This window comes from Mya arenaria, chromosome 1, assembly GCF_026914265.1.
Source record: "Mya arenaria isolate MELC-2E11 chromosome 1, ASM2691426v1".
Lineage (NCBI taxonomy): Eukaryota > Metazoa > Mollusca > Bivalvia > Myida > Myidae > Mya > Mya arenaria.
In genome coordinates this window covers 13101206-13116144 of record NC_069122.1, presented here as the reverse complement: position 1 = coordinate 13116144, position 14939 = coordinate 13101206, and the positions used below count along the sequence as shown (strand labels likewise).

Sequence of the window (14939 nt, the reverse complement as noted above, 5' to 3'; positions counted from 1 at the left end):
GCGCTTTTCATAATTAGCTAAGCTATTTTAAAAGCTAAGCTTTTGGGCCAATACCGCCATAAAGCTGCGCTTTTCATAATTAGCTAAGCTATTTTAGAAAAAGCTAAGCTTTTGGGCCAATACCGCCATAAAGCTGCGCTTTTCATAATTAGCTAAGCTATTTTAGAAAAAGCTAAGCTTTTGGGCCAATACCGCCAAAAAGCTGCGCTTTTCATAATTAGCTAAGCTATTTTAAAAGCTAAGCTTTTGGGCCAATACCGCCATAAAGCTGCGCTTTTCATAATTAGCTAAGCTATTTTAGAAAAAGCTAAGCTTTTGGGCCAGTACCGCCTAATAGCTGAGCTTTTCATAAAATAGCTTAGCTATTTAAGAAAAAGCGCAGCTCCATCAAAAAGCTTAGCTTTTGGGCCAATACCGCCATAAAGTTGCGTTTTTCGTAATTAGCTAAGCTATTTTAGAAAAAGCTAAGCTTTTGGGCCAATACCGCCATAAAGCTGCGCTTTTCATAATTAGCTTAGCTATTTAAGAAAAAGCGCAGCTCCATCAAAAAGCTTAGCTTTTGGGCCAATACCGCCATAAAGCTGCGCTTTTCATAAAAATAGCTTAGCTATTTTGCCCAATATCACCAAGAGCTGAGCTTTTTTAAGAAATTAGCTAAGCTATTTTGGCAAAAAAGCATAGCTTTAGCGCAGCAGCTGTGTTGTTTTTTTCCCAAAAAGCTGCGTTTTTTATAAAAAAAAAGCTGCGCTTTTTCGGGCCAATACCGCTAAGCTTTTAGCTATGCTTTTAGCTATGCTTTTAGCTGTGCTTTTAGCTCAGCTTTTAGCTTAGCTTTAGCGAACCTTTTTTGGCACGGGTCAGATCAACCCATAAAGAAATGGAGTCTAGTAACTTCCCACTCGCCTGCCTCTTGGAACAACTGGGCCATGATTTTACCAGTTACCAGTAAGTGTTCTTTTAGACCATCATGTTGGTCAAAAATGTAATCAGACAAATCAAGACTGTCCGTAACTGGAAATCGGACCTGTTTCAATACATAGGCCACACTTTTTTTATCCAACTCCTTCCAAATGATGGGTAGTGACATGGACATTCCTCAATCTAACTTCTGCAGTGACTTCATTCATTCCTTTAGTCAAATACGGACAGTGTGAGCTGTTGAGATAGACAGCTCCTGTGACATCACATTTTATTGTGAAGAATGTCCAGCATAGATGGCTTGTCATCTAATGTAGCTAATATGTCCGCCCGGCCAGCTCAATCGGTAGAGCGTTGGACTCTGAATTGGACATCCCGGGTTCGATTCCCGGGCGGACCAGGTCACCTCTGTTGTGATTGGTTATGAAATCCTTTCTACGACCATTCGCACTGTACCACTGCACCTGGCATGTACAGAAGCTGTCAGTTCCTTGCAGAGGTGAAGGCACCTAGTACTGGTTCTGCCCAGGATAGGTGTGCGGTGGTTGAACTGTCACTCTGGGACCCTTCAATGTGCTCACGCCGGGACCCGGAGTATAAACTACTAACACCACCACCTGGCAGCCTGCTCTGAAGCTTGTCCATAGCCCCATATGTGTGGCCAGTCATCCATTATCCCCATTTTAATGATAATCTGAAAATAATCCCAAGCACATTTATATGCATATTTATTATATCATATCCACTTCTATACACTTATCTTCTCTAGGATGTTCAAAAAGGCTTGATGTGACAATACAAAATGTGAAGACAAATAAACAGTGAGATACAACAAGTATATTGAATTTTCTGTCTGATTTAAAATGATTTGTAATATAAACAGGACAGGTGAAACTTCCTATTCGACAAATATCTTTTTTTTATTGTCATTTCCAAGCATTTTTTATGATTAGATTATTTAATATTTCACAACTTAAATACTATCAGGAAGTCATAAGATTAACCATCTATATATATATAATAAATCATATATATATATTTAATATATAAAAACAAGTCATTATACAAATGATATACACAAATTAAAAAGGTATTTATACTTCTGAAACACTGTTGCACAAGCCACTGGGCACAAAGAGGTTGATGAAGGTTTTCCTGATGCCCTTTGAGGTTTCCCCACAATAATGAGAAAGATGACCTCTGAGAGAGATGGTGGTTATTTCCTGAAACATTAAATTTATACATGTTGTATATAATTTAAAAAAAAGGACACTTGACAATATACAGAATGCTGTACATAAAATTCATACCGGGTAAGTCCTATAAATAAATGCTTTTGAAAAATTCCAGAACATATAAACAGCAAAACCCAAAACCTCTTGATTTTGTTCTCAATTGGCCAACAGGGAAGTATTTTTTTTTTCAAGAATCCATGAAAACCAGTGATATAAAACTGCTGACAAAAAATTAGATCATGCATTTTTCTTTAACTGTTAGTAATAGTTTAACCCACAAAACATTGGCTTTCAAACGAAAATATGCAAATCTGCGATATGATCTATGTTAGCAGTCTTTTATCATTGGTTTGCAGATACTATTAAACCCAAAAATTTGCTCTTTCCAAGACAAAAAAAATAAAAAAGTTGTAAAAACGGTAAATTTGTGAGAGTGCATGCAGCTTTAATAATAATTAATATATTCTTGTAATGAAGCTGTTATGTGCTAAAAATAGAACCCAATGAAAAATAAGCATATCCTAATAAGCCTAGCTTTAATATTATGAAGTATTTACTGAATCAAATAGACATATATAGGCAAATGACTGAAAAGCTACCATAATTAAAGCTGCACTATCACAGATTAAACATTTCGACAACTTTTTAATTTTTGTCTTGGAACAAGCCAAATTTTGCTACAATCCATGGAAACCAGTTAATAAGACTGCTGACAAAAAATTAGATCGCGGATTTTTATATTTAAGTTCATAAATTGATGTTTTATGCATTTTTCTTAAACCGTTAGTAAGGTTTTAAGCTCTAACATTTTCGAAAATATGAAAATCTAAGATCTGTTTTTTTATCAACAATCTTACATCAATGGGTTGCAGATATTTACGCAAAAATTTGCTCTTTCCAAGACAAAAATAAAAAAGTTGTAAAAATGGTAAATCTGTGAGAATGCAGCGTTAAGAGTATTTTTTAAACTTATAATGAAAGTCATTTGCATTTATTTTACATAAGCACGAAAACTAATGTGTTATTTATTCTGAACTCCTTTATAAAAATGTAGGACAAAACATCCCATGTCATTTTTGACTAAGGGGACAAAACACGTCCAACCCATTTAGACAGGGTTGACAAAACAACCCAGATCATTTTGACATGGTGGACAAAATAACCAGGAAAATATTGGCAGTTCAAAAAGTTAAGACCCCCCTCCCATCCTACCAACACTTGAAAGATTAAAACTAATTGGCCATTATCAAGATGTGTTTTATTACCCCCAATAAACACCCTTTTTCACTTAATTTATTAGGTTTAGAAATGTTACTACGGAGATCTTTATCACAGCATAAGGAAGACACAGTGACTTTAATCATAAGGATTTGCTACAAAGCTACAGTACAATATTAAGTTCAGCATTATGATAATCCTTACTTCAAAACACTCTTCTTAAAAAGGTGTTCAAGGCCAAAATCTAATATTCATATTCATTACAGGCTGCTTTGCATGACAATTATTAATTTCAGATATTTGCTTTAAGCAATTTATTTTTAATTATAAAAACACTTTCTCATAGTTTTCATCTTCTTTTTGATATTGACATGTTAATATTAAAGGGGCCTCATTTGTTTTTAATATTTACGTTAGTCTTATATTAAAGCTGCAACCTCACAGATTGAACGTTTTGACAACTTTTTTTTAAATTTTTGTCTTCGAACAAGCGAATTTTTGCGTAAATATCTGCAAACCAGCGATAAAAGACTGCTGACAAAATATCAGATTGCAGCTTTTCATACTTCCATCCAAAATTGATGTTTTATGCATTTTCTTAAACTGTTAGTAGCAGTTTAAGCTGTAAAATATTAAATTTGGAATGGAAATATCAAAATCTGAAATCTAATCTTTAGTCAGCAGTCTTTTATCACATAAGCAGGTATTTACACAAAGAAATTCTAATACATAAAGTTTAAACAAAAAATAAAAAAGTTGGAAATCAATACATACACAAGTTGACTAACATATATTTTGAATAATAAACCTTAAATTACTTTCCAAAGAATGCATTTAAGGAAAAGTTACTTACTGAAAACAAGACTGTAACAATGCATGTATTTTAAAGTGAAAACGCATATATATTATGTATTTTAAAAATGTAATCCTTTATACTTTTTACTCTTTCTGTTTTTAAAAAGGATGTAACCCTAACCAAATCATTTTATTTTTGGCCCTACTATAACACAATCAAGAATTTAGCCCCACATTCCAGAATGCAGGGCTTAAATTGTGTTATCATTTTGATCACTGACATGACATCATTGACAAAATAAGGATTCAAAAATCTTTGTTTCCGCCCAACTGACCCTATTTTTATCCTTCTGATCCTTTTTTGTTTTTGGTGTTTTGATCAATATGTGCTTTTTTAGTAAAGACCTTAATAATTCCCTGATATAGGTCAGTTTGCCAAAGAAACATGGTCCTAAAAAAAAAAACAGTTACCGTATGCCTACCTTTTTTGATATTTAACTGGAAACTATGAATACTTTTTTTTGGCCTAAGCAACAATTTTTGTTTGAAGCCAGTGTGCATGTGCATACTGTGTATTTTTTTACTTAATTACATTGTATTTTCTGCGAATTACCAATATCAAATCCATTGTCCTATTTAACAGGATAATGGTTTTGATATTGGTCCCATGTATTATCATTATAAAAAGTGTAGGAATTTTATTCAAGACCATTTGCAAGATGTGTCATGTTTGGTGTCAATATTATGCTTGAATGATCATATTTTATATTTGTCATTGTTAGATATTTAATTTGTATAAAAAATGAGCAATAATAAAACCTCTAAAGTTTTTTCCTCAGTTGGTAAGAATTACACCTGTTGTTGTTGTTGGGTTAATAAAAGTCTGCTTGCCTATGGCTCCATTATGGCTTGACCCTGTCACACCCCCTAGTGTGACTGAAACATATTTGTGAGGCCAAAGGGGGATCTATCTTCATTGAATGTCAGTATTTATTTTAGCTCCACCCCTTTTACTTGACCTGGCATCGCCCCTTTCACTGAACCTGACATCTGATTGGCTAAATGAATATGCCTTTTAAAGGTTTCCTTATGACTGACAGCCCCCACCCCCCACAGAGAAAGACTGGTCATTTGAGACAATCACTATCATATTTTGAAAAGGCGGCTATATGCATGACTATGAATTGGCTTGTAATTGATTTAAGATAATGATCATTATCTGCAGTTATGCACTTAAATTCATAAAAAATTCATGTTCCTTATACTATGAAAATTTTGGAAGAAATACATGACTGTCAATTTAGAATTGAACTTAATTTCCATGTAAATATCCTTAAATTGTATAACATGTCGAAGGCAAAATGTAGATTTTCACAGATTGATACAATTGCTAAAAGGCATGTTCATTTTTTCAAGATAATGACATTAATAGAAGGTTTCTACTTTGTGTAAGGTTTTCTGAATTTAAACATTTTTTTTTTGTCTTCAAGTCTCTTAACATTACCAAATAAAAAGAACTGTCCTCCAGTTTGTATTATGTAGAATAAGCTGTAATTTGGAAGTAACTGTAATTTGTTACAAAGATGGTTTAACCAAAACTTAATGAAAATCCCACATTGATTTCGTGCATTTATATATATATATATATATATATATATATATATATATTAATACATATAGCCCGGAATAGTTGTAGCCCGGAATTATAGCTATTCTAGTTTTTCCGACCTAATCCTCCGGTACAAACAAAATTAAACCGTTGTAATATACACACATTACTTCGGAAACAATAGAGTCATTGGACTGTTACATGAATTTCAATAGCTCGAAATTCACCTTTTATTTGTTACTTCCGGGCTATATGTATTAACATAACAGGGTTTTCCCATGCTGGTACAAATAAAAGGCGAATTTCGAGCTATTGAAATTCGTGTAACAGTCCAATGACTCTATTGTTTCCTACGTATAATTCCGGGCTACAACTATTAAGAGATATACTATCACACTCATCTGATATATTGGGGATTAAATTTATGTACCAGTACATTATCTTACAGAATGATAGTGATAGTCATTATCAAATTATTATCCTGATTAATAAGTAAGTTGTTGAGTGAAAACTATTTTTAAATTGAGACAATAAGGTGGATGACATGTTAAGTTATTGAAAGCTTTGAAGATTTTATACAAAAGTTATAAGTTGTCTCAATTTATGATTTCGAAAACCATTAAATTGGCAGGCCTAAGCATCATGAGCCACTCACAGACTTTGATGGAATTGGTAAAAGACAAAAAATAAATATTTACTTTCTTAGTGTTGCAATGCAAAAGATACTGGGCCTACTTTCTATCAGTAAAACATTCTTAATATATATTTAGCTTTTTTCCATTTGCCAAATAATGGAAAATTATTTGAACTTGATTTTGAAAAATAATTATTTTTTATCCTGACTATATAATTATTTAGTCTTTAAAACAGACTCTCTTCCTTTTAAACTCTAAAATATCTTTAAAAATAAAATAAAATACATTTAAACCCATTAAGATTTAATTAATTATTTAAACAGGCCAGTCTGCACTGCCTTTTCAGTAAGGATTTTAGTCAAAATCATATCTTCGTAAGAACAAGACAGTACACCATAGGTAATTATGACCCCCCCCCCCATAATTATGCATATTATGCATATTTGTATACATGTATTAGCTAGACAATATACAACGATAAGTGTATTGTATATATTAGTGAGCAAATAAATGCATTAATAAATAAATAAATACAGATTTATACTGGTAAATAGATTTATAAATATAAATATTTTAGGAAAGATAAACATTAGATAAAAAATATTATCAAAGCCTTTTTAGCCATATTGTATTGGCTGGTGGGGTTACTCAAAATTACCGTGCATGGTCCGCTTACAACCAATTAAATATTTTCAATAGCTCTGAGAATGATTCATACAATCTTTGATATGATGTCAGTTTTTTTACATGGCATGGCTTGACTTGATCAATATAAATTTTATATTATATGACTTGCACAATTCACATGACTTTTCATATATATCCTTTAAGTTTTGTGTGATAATAGATCTTTGATCTAAATTTGTGATTCAAAACTTAAAGATACATATATATATATATTTACTGCTTCGGAATCACACTTTACACACAAGACATGTTAAAATAGATTATTGTACTCACTGTTTTTTAATTTAAGTTTATTCATCAAACTCTGTCACTCTAGCTGTCTCTGTATTATCAGCATCACACATCAACTAAAACAAAAAATAATAAGAATTATAACAAGAAAGGTTCAAGTAGTTAGAAAATATATGGGCTGTCATTGGACATATAATATAACAATTTACCATGATTCCATGAAATATTTTTACAAACTAGCAAACCTGAACTCCTTTGTATTTTTTTACATCTTTGTGAGATTTTGCATAAAGCATCTATCTAATTCTTTGTTAATTTACCACATTAAAATTTATTGATTAACTGTACTTTTATTTATTTTATAAATATCTTATATGTTGTGCACCAGTCAATTGTAACCCTGGCGCCCCCAGGTCCAGGGAATAGCGGGGACTTTGACTTTCGGTCCAGCCAACCCTGGGTCTAATCCCCTCCCCTGCGGGAACGAACTGATGGTAAAACCCCGGCCAAATGCCCCTGCACACCAGAGACTCTATATAAGGCCCAATCTCAGCTAAATTTGGCTCAAAGACAAAACCACTGCGGTCACCCGGCCCTGCGTGGCCACATAGAAAGTAAAAACACGGCCCATTTCCCGACTATTCCCAGTATACCCCCAGACCGGGGGGTGTGCGTGGTTAGTAACCGTTACAATTGACTGGTGCATTGGTTATAATAACTGAGAGGCCTCAAAGATGCTCACATGACTGTGACCTTTTTGACCTTTTAGCAGATTAGAACAAAGAAAGGATTTTTAAGAAATATACTCAATGAAACAGAGTGAAACTTTATTCAGGGGCTATACACCGTATGATGAAATAGCGAAAGAAGAGAAAATTGTCGAAAACTGACATGAATTTGGTATCAATGTGTACAATGCATTGAAACTAACTAACTGAAGTACCACATAGTTTACAATTAATTGATTTTTCACATTTTTTTTCCATTAAAAAAGATTACTAGGTGGGTATACCTAGTATAATTAATTTTTATGTGTGATTGGCTAGTCGATGTTATCACTTAATATTACCAAGCTAGGTATATATTAAATCAAATAAACAAATGTAAACTTTCATAGCAGTGGATACAACACTGGACTGCAATTTTGGCGACCACAGTTTGAACCCGGTCTCTGTTATTTTTTCTTTACATTTTGATATTTTTTTACCAATTATGATATCAAAAGGATAAACATTTTATTGAATAATTGTCCTGTATACTGGGACTGACCCTACTGTTTGTATAGTCCATTGGTTAAAGAAAATAGATTAAAAAAGAGAAAAAAATAATTGTAAAGTGTGTGTTTAAGGTAGCACTACCCTAATGAAAACCTCCACTTGAAATGCTTCATTTTAATGTTTTATCCTTTATTGTTAAGCACATACCTACACATCTTTTGTGGGTTCATGTGAGCAGTTCAACTTCAAAGCAACCCAGAAGCTGACATACATGCCATATCCCCCGGAGGGGGAAAAATCCCCCGGAATTTCGACCCATCCCCCGGTCTCCCGGAGGGGGATGAAAATCCCCCGAAATTAAAAAAAGTGTGTTTAAAATTACGCAAAATTATCACAGGGTTTAATTATATATGCCTGTTTGCAGTTATAATGCCCTTCTTGTCTTAATTGGATTATCAACTGATGGTGTGTTTTAACAACACCAATTGGGTGACACTTAATAAGTCAGCAGGGCACATTTCATGCATTGTTTTGATTGAAACTGTCAGAATTTGCATAAGAAATGTCAATTAGACTGGTCAGATAAAAGGACGATTTTCATTGGTTAAAACTATAGGTTTTATCCAATCAGAGAGGATGTAACAAATTAAAGTGTTTAAACATGTGTCATTGTCATCAAAATGATTTATGATTTAAAGGTGACAGTACATTATTTGGTAAAGAAAAGGATTAAAATAACTAATAGACAATGCTGTTCTTTGTTATGACCCACTAATATGTTTACATACATGACATGACCTTCATCTCAAATATCGGAAAATAACAGAACTTCCAGAAGAGAAACTGAAAGTAGACAATTCGGATGAAATGACTTTCATTTCTTTTAATATTATGGTGGTGATGTTTTTTATTTTTTGATGAATGCCAAAAGATGATATGTTTATGAACTTAAACAATAAATTATGCATTTGCTTTTTATCAGAAGCAAACAAATCTGACTATTTGGGAATTGAAATGAAAAATATTGATAAATCATTCCATTCTCTCTATTAGTCTGAAAGTCATCATTTATGATCATAATGAGCAGATTTTGTATCCAATTTTAGAGGAAGGTAAGCCCATTAAATTGTCTCTGAAACATATTTTTCTGTGAAGTATTCTATTTTGCGAGTGAGTGCTTTTATTATGCAATATGGCTGTGTCTCATTAAATTATAGATGAAGAAAAAGGGGTAGACAAGGTAAATTGGCACGTGTGTCATGCCCGTAATGCTACATGGCGATGATGAAAATTCTCTGGTATGTGACCCAAATCCCCTTAAATTCTGGACATAATCCCCTCGGGAGTCTTTCAAAATTATGGCAATTTGTTTTTTTGTACTTGCGTCTTAAAATACTCTGAAATTTTGTCAAATTAGACCTGCTAAAAAAAACCCCTGAATACTACCAAAATCCCCCTGAATTTTCAGACTTTTGAACATTAATCCCCCTGAATGGTCTCAAGAAAATATGGCATGTTTGGAAGCATCTTTTTATTTTCCATTTCATTAGCTTACATTTTTCAACAGTAGTTTTATTAGAAAATAGTTATTTTCTTATACCGAAGGTAAAACATACTGTTGTTTTTTTTTGCATAATGTTCCTAAAAGTTTAAAGATATTTCATATTGATAAGGAACAGGTCATGAGTATTTTTTTAACTTGTTGATTTCGCTGTAAAATGACATTCACAAGCTAAATCTTAGTAGACCAAAGAATTGTACGTTTACGGATTTTTGTATCTTTTTTGATATGGCAAATCCTTCACATACAAATTGTTTAGTATCAAAAGTGGGTAGTTATTCCGATCGGGATTCTGGGTTAAAGCATTTAACATCTCAAAAATATCATAAAACAAGAAATATTACCAGATTATGTAATTTTATATCAGTTCCATACATAAAAATGTCATATCCTATGAATAGTTATGAGTTTGACGTTTATTTTTCATTTCTTGCTGTCAAAACATAGCGATATATACATGAAGGGCACCTGCAAGGCTTCAGGGCACAATTTTTAAACAATTGGAACATTTCGGCCATGGCTGAGTTGTTACGATTGTATTTATGAGGTCTATCTAGAAGCTTGTCAGTGGTGGCCGAGTTATTACGATTGGGTCGAGTTGTTCCGCTTGGCATAATTGTTGTCTGTGTCAGTCAACTTTTGTTTTATTGGAAAGGTAAATAATGTGTTTTAATGCAAAATAACTTTTCACTTACATGGTAAAGTATGAATATAAACCTTTATGATCAATTTAAACCATAAAATACTTCACTTAATACAATTTCAATATTTTTCAAAACACCCCCGGTTTTTGCACAAGCCCGTTTAGACGTTACTGGCTAAGGTCACAAATCCGAACACTTTCTGATGTTTTTTACAATTATCTTGGAGAGTTTATGTTGTAGTAAGTTAAACTTTCGTATGAAACATCTTTGGTTCATGTGAAAACAGCTGTCAAAGTACAGATTCACGATCTCGTCAATATTATGTCGAAAATCGTTCAATTTTATGGATAGTAAATCACCCTTCAAAATACGCTATGGAGGGCACAAATACCGAACACTTGAAAAGCGAAAATACATGGTCATACAATTATAATTAAAAAGTATGCTATAATAAATAAATGGCATTTTTTAGAAAAATGCTTAACAAAACAAGATGAAACTTCGCAAGTGTGACCAAGGCAAGCCTCTGTATTGATCTAGATCATCGAATAATCGATCACGGTAAACAAACGCGTGTTTTAGCCGGTGTTCAGGATTTGTGCCCTGTTAGGAAATGTACCGTCAACCAGTAAGGATTGGAAGAATGTATTACACGTCTATAATTTTAGACTGGGGGGCGGGGGGGGGGAGCTACAATAATAAGCGATTAGGGATACTTTTTTTTATTATTTTGACATTTCATGTGTATCCCTGTAACTGCCATAGTCTTAAAATCGTCAAAAGACCCATTGACGGTCATTTAGGTGGACTATGTGGGGGGGGGGCATGGTTACAATTGACTGGTGCAACCACTGGGACACCATTTTTTATTATTTTGATATTTCTTAAAATACTCGTTGACGGCTATTTAGGCAGAGTAGCCCCACTCCCTGTCGAAGTGTGGATAAGAAGAGGACTGTTTCAAGTGAACGTTCTTTACGAGATGTCCTACTTATTGACTGTTTATATATATTCAAAAATCAAGACAAAAAATTAAATGGAAAAAAATAAATGACTTACCAATGGGTGTTTGAGATATCCATTTGGCACCACTTTAGTGCCATTCATCGCTCTTCAAAGCTCCATAAAACAAAATCATTCGTCTAACACATTCCCGACATCTTAACACAGATGGTATTGATTACTGTGACATGTTGGTGTTAAACCGGTTTGAAGGTGCATTCACTCGAGTAATAAAGTCAAAGATGCACTCTTAAGTACTGCCAGATAAGGTTTACCACAATTAATAATGTTGTTTCAATATTCCTAAAAGAATGAATAAATGTCGAAAACAATGGTTCTTATGAAGGATATCGAGTTAAATTTGAAAGAAATGAGCATTACACACGGTATTTCTACCTTATGAGACTATAGTAGACCACAATAAATCTTTTAGCATTTACCAATCATTTAATATTTTTTGCGCTTTCTGCTATTAAAAACACGGTTACAATCTTGTTATCAGTAATAAATATTTTCAATAAATGCATTATTTAGTATGTAGTTAAAGGTTTATCAGTCACAATTGATGTTTGTTATATATGTGTATGTATTGATTTTGAATAACAGTGTCACTAAACAAAAAATAAACAAATTTACGCAATTTCACAACCTTTTTTCCAGTTCTTCTGGATTACCCTGTATCCCCTGCCTCGAAACATAAGGTTAACTTGGACGACATCGGTACGTTGTGGTTGGGGGGGGGGGGGTCACCCCCCCCCCCCTCCTTCTGGCCACTAGTGCAATTGCAAAATTAATTTTGATGCGTGAGGGATATACTTAAGCGACGATGTTAACCATTGCTTCAATATTTATGCATGCATATATGTACTTGTTGGCATTTTGGGTGCCTCATTTCTACATCAAAAATGCTCAACCAGGTATGAGTTTATTGTATAAGTTATAGCTCGTAGTTTGTAAAATGTGGTTCTTTAGCAAATTTGTTTTAAATACGAAATAAAAGGTGTTGCTTCCAAGGTATGCATGATCAAAATATCCATAAATTATGTATGAGTCCCTTTTGCTGAGTGGTTATGCTATTTATTTGTCCATGACGTAAAAAGCGTAGGTTCACCCCTGATTAAAACAAGACTTTATTTTCATACTTTCATTGTATTTTGTTCTGCAATTTCAGTATCAAAGAGTTAACTAATTATTTCAGACACATTACCTGGAAAATGATTATTTGGTGCCAATGAGGTACGAGTCCCTTTAAGAATGACAAAGTGTTTTTACAATCAGCTAGATAACAAGTTCATTTTTTCCACATATACAAGATGATTTACAAGTAATCATCATATGTGTATTTTTGCTTCACTGCTATCTTGTAGGATGACTGGCTTATATACTACTACCGGGTATGTAGTAAAGTGACAACATGGCATTAATTACCAATAGCGTTCATTTTGTAATGCAAAATTCACCAGCCTTACATGTTTGTACAGTTCGATATTTTTTTCTAAAACATATACTAGTATTACTGTTTGAGGAAGGCATTGGCACATGATGCATGTTAACATTCTAAAATGCCTTGCAGCATTTTTAATGGTGTTTAGCTTGGACCAGCTCAAAACCAAATAATAGGGGTTGGAAAGTCTTTGGTTTAGGAGTTAAAAAGTCTTTAATATGGTTATTAAAATAATTCAACTAGGGGTTGAAAAATCTTTGTTATAGGAGTTAAAAAGTCCAAACAGGTAGGGGTTGAAAAGTCTTTGAAATAGGGGTTTAAAAGTCTAAGGGTTGAAAACTGAAAAGTGTTCTGGGGTTGAAAGGTCCTGCTCCCCTGCAGAACAGTGTGTATGAAATAAACTATTATCTTAGGTAAAACATTTCATATGGATTTCCATCAATTAATTACATCTTCATTATAAATCAAGAAAATGGTACATTTTCTGTGTAAAGGTACTGACAACCGAAATAACATTTTCAAGCGTAAAAGTGATAGCTTTGAAAAAATGAATAAGTTCTTAGTCGTTTGTAACCACAACTTAATCGATTAAAAATGGCGTCTGAGGAGATGAAACTAGTGTAAAGATATTTAAAAAATGGAATTTGTGTCACTGGTTGAGTAAGAATACTTCAGGTAATTTTTGATATGATTTATTGCATTCAAATTCATTAAAAGATGCTTAAATCTTATCGCTAAGATATCAGCACAGAAGTATTAGCTTGGAATTGGATGGATACAATGTCAGGACACAGGTAAACAATAAAACAAAACTTCAAATATATTCCTAAATAAATAAATAGGTGTTCTTTTAAGAGATTTAGGAAAGTTGAAATATTTTCCCATTAAAATTTATTGCCAGAACCTCCAATTGGATTAAGCTCATTGCCAATGTTACCAATTGGAAGATTCCAATGGGACAATGTTCCAATTGGAGTTTTCCAATTTCCTGACTTTTCCCATATTGAATTGTGGGAAATATCCAATTGGAAAAAATGGTCGACGGGATTTTTTTTTACAAAAAATGATAAAAAGTACTATAAACGCACTTTTTCTAGATAACATTATAACCATTAATGATAATGATTGTTATTAATCACTAATTCCTTTTTTGAAAATGTGGGAGAATTTTCCAACAAAAAATGTTGGGCTGATTTTCCAATTGGAAAAACCATTTTTCCAATGGGAAGGCCATTTTCCAATGGGACTCCCATTGGAAAAGTTGACTTTAAATGCCAAAAAAACATATTTCTAAATTAAATATCAGGAAACAAAAAATATCTCTTATTAGTATTACCTAACACATTTTAAAAATACAAAAATAAAAAACATTGGGTGAAAAATAAAAAAAATAAGTTTGCAAAAATTCCGGATTTGCAAACTTAATCCGGATGCTGTTTAAAATGAATTCAGACCTCAGTATTATGAAATACTCATACAAGTGTTTGCACAATATACTCAGCACTGTTAGGCATCACTGATCGATTTTCTTCTTCTTAATTTATCATTTTTCAGAGTTGTATATTTTGGTTTGAACTTTATTTATCCTAGAGATAAAGAACCTTTATGTTTCAAAATAATATTGTCGATCGACCGAGTAGGTGAGGAAATATTAATATAGGAAAATGAAAACAAAACTTTCAAAATGCCTTCTATGTATAGCTGTTTGCAACAACCCAGTTCTTTATAAATAAAATGCGATGC

At 32.9% G+C, this 14939-nt stretch overlaps 1 long non-coding RNA gene across 1 annotated transcript; it reads right to left on the bottom strand.

Moving 5' to 3' along the window:
* Nucleotides 1-893: 893 nt before the first annotated feature.
* Nucleotides 894-12322, bottom strand: LOC128237509 (uncharacterized). The gene is made up of 4 exons (XR_008261622.1): nucleotides 11810-12322; nucleotides 7371-7444; nucleotides 2019-2141; nucleotides 894-1612 (listed from the first exon to the last, which is right to left on the bottom strand). It is a non-coding gene; the product is annotated as an uncharacterized LOC128237509 (long non-coding RNA).
* Between the last annotated feature and the right edge of the window lie 2617 nt (nucleotides 12323-14939).